At 43.8% G+C, this 2,570-nt stretch overlaps 1 protein-coding gene across 2 annotated transcripts in view; it reads left to right on the forward strand.

Moving 5' to 3' along the window:
* The window catches only part of DIP2B (disco interacting protein 2 homolog B), a 264,125-nt gene that overhangs the window by 126,780 nt on the left and 134,775 nt on the right, over window positions 1-2,570 (forward strand). The gene's annotated exons all lie outside the window — the stretch shown is intronic.

The following is a 2,570-nucleotide window of genomic DNA, read 5'->3' on the forward strand; positions in this document are numbered from 1 at the left end:
AAAAAAAAAAAAACATCGGAAGTCCGAGGATTTCATGGTGAGGCACAAACTTCAGAGTCCTCTCCCTTGTCTAGGCCTATAGGAGTAGCAGCAGGGCCAGTGTCCTGTTCATCTGAGATGGAGTTTACAACTTATATATATCTTTCTTACTGTTCCAGACATGCCTTTCTCTTCTAAGCTGTGTGTTTGATGAACTGTGCCTTCCCCTCAGTGTTTGTCTCTCCTGACAGTCATCCTTCAAGACTCAAGCAAAGAGCAACTTCTGTAGTATCTTCCCAGTCTTTCTGATGCTGAATTTGGAGTTTCTCTCTGAAAAGGAATTTAGGGTAGCGTTTGAGAACAAGGGCTCTGGAGCCAAGTCTGGAGTCTAGGTTCAAATCTTTATCATGGCACTTACCAGGTGTGACCATAGGCCAGTTGCTGAACTTCTTATGCATCAGTGTCCTCACCTATAATGATGATAATATCACCTGATAAGGCTATTGTGAGATTCTTGGAACAGAGACTTATAAATACGAGTTGGACAATTAAGTTTGCAAACTCATACTAGAAAAAGTGCTACATATACTTCATTGATGAATATCTCTATGGTCACCTTTGAGGTACTCCCCTTAGGAAGCTGTGCACCAACACTAGCACCTAGTCCACTCATCAAAGCAGTATTGGAACTCTTTTTCTGGAATGGCCATTATAACTATAGATCGTATGAGGTCTGACAGTTAAGTTGTGAGCTCATCCTAGAAAAAGTGTTACATATGTCATTGCTGAATATCACTACAGTCACCAGATGGCCAAAGGGAGTACTTTGAAGGATGAGTTTGCGAACTTAATTGTCTCACCTTGTAGTAAGCACTTGGTAAGTGTTACTTACTTCTTTCTTTCTTTTTTTTTTTCTTTTTTTGCAGACAGTGTCACTATGTTGCCCTCAGTAGAGTGCAATGGGATCACAGCCCAGGGTAACCTCAGACTCTTGGGCTTAAGCGATTCTCTTGCCTCAGCCTCCCAAGTAGCAGGGACTGTAAACACCTACCACAGCGCCCAGCTATTTTTTTTTGTTGTTGTTGCAGTTATCGTTAAGCTGGCCCCAGCTGGGTTCAAACCTGCCACCCTTGGTGTATGTGGCTTATGCTGTAACCTCTGTGCTACGGGCGCTAAGCCCCAACTTACTTATTTCTGTTGAGTATTTTAATTTTTATTACCATCATTTCCTTGTTCCTATGAGAATTTATGCATAATCTCTAAGGTAGCACTTGGCACTTCTGTTGTAATATTTGGGAACTCCTTGAAGGCAAATGTGCTGTTTTATTCGTCTTTGCTTAATACTCTGCTTGTCATCCATTCACTGCTCAAAAATGCTTTTCTTGCACTTCTAGAGTCCCTCTTGCCCCACTGCCACCTCTGACTAAATAGGTGTGACTTTTAGGCAGGGCTGCATGCCTTTTTATTTCCATTGGAGCAGAAAGTTTATGGCTGGACCTGTAATCCTTGACTCTATCTGCTAAGATTATTCCCTGCAGGAATATATGATTTGGTGACCCTCCAGAATTTCTCAGATCCTGTATTTATTTAGCACGTAATTGCTTGGAGTGCTACACGAGGTCATACATGAAAATTACTTAGCGTTGCCCCAATTCCCTAGGAGTTAAGAATCCTAAAGCAACCACCAAACATGGACATGCCCATACAGAGCCAGTCAGAAGCAGAGTCGAACTGGAAAACCACTGAGTGACTTCATCGTTAGGAATTTATATCACATTTCTGATATTTGAATGAAAGGCCAGACCCAAACAGACACCGCCAGCTCTGTAAAGCTTTCCGTTTCCCTACTGGGATGGAGATTGATGCTTCCTTTGGGTTCCATGCTGTATCGGGTAAGCATCTCTGCCGTGAACTTACCTAGGGAGAGTTTGTTTGCCCGTCTCCCCTCTGACACAAAGTTGTCTCCCCCTATCTCCACCTGGACAGTAAGGTAGGCTTCAGCAGGCATTTGGTAAATGTTTGTTGATGCTATTTTCTGTATGTAGCCCAGACCTTCTACTTTTAATCACAATAAAAACTTTGCAAGATAGGTATTGCTCCTCATTTCACAAACATGGGAACTGAGGCTTATCTGCAAGTAAAAGTTGTCTAGAGTCCTACAGCCCAGGAGTGGTAAGGCTCTGCTCCAGATGTAGTTCTGTCCAGCTCAGACTCTTAAGTTCTTCCCCACAGTACAGTACCACAGCCTCAGTAGTGTAAACATGCACTGCTTGTAGGACTATTCTTATCACCTTAGGGCCTTTAAGAGGCTTGGCTTGGCTGACAGGCTACACACCCCTCCTCATAGCTTCACTGTCAATTGGCTTGAAGATGATTTGTAGGCTCCTTGAGACAAGCTATTTTCACTGATCCCAGGTGGGAAGGAGGAATTATGGAAACAGTGTTCCTTCTACTTTGCCTTTCATATGCTTCTTTCTGTGTGGCTAGTACTGGCCGTTCAAGACTGTGGTAATGCTGGCTGGGCCCAGTGGCTCATGCCTGGGAGGCTGAAGCAGGCGGATTGCCTGAGCTCACAGGTTCGAGACCAGCCT

This window comes from Otolemur garnettii, unplaced genomic scaffold (assembly GCF_000181295.1).
Source record: "Otolemur garnettii isolate 467f Iridium unplaced genomic scaffold, OtoGar3 scaffold00043, whole genome shotgun sequence".
In the NCBI taxonomy this organism is placed as follows: Eukaryota; Metazoa; Chordata; class Mammalia; order Primates; family Galagidae; genus Otolemur; species Otolemur garnettii.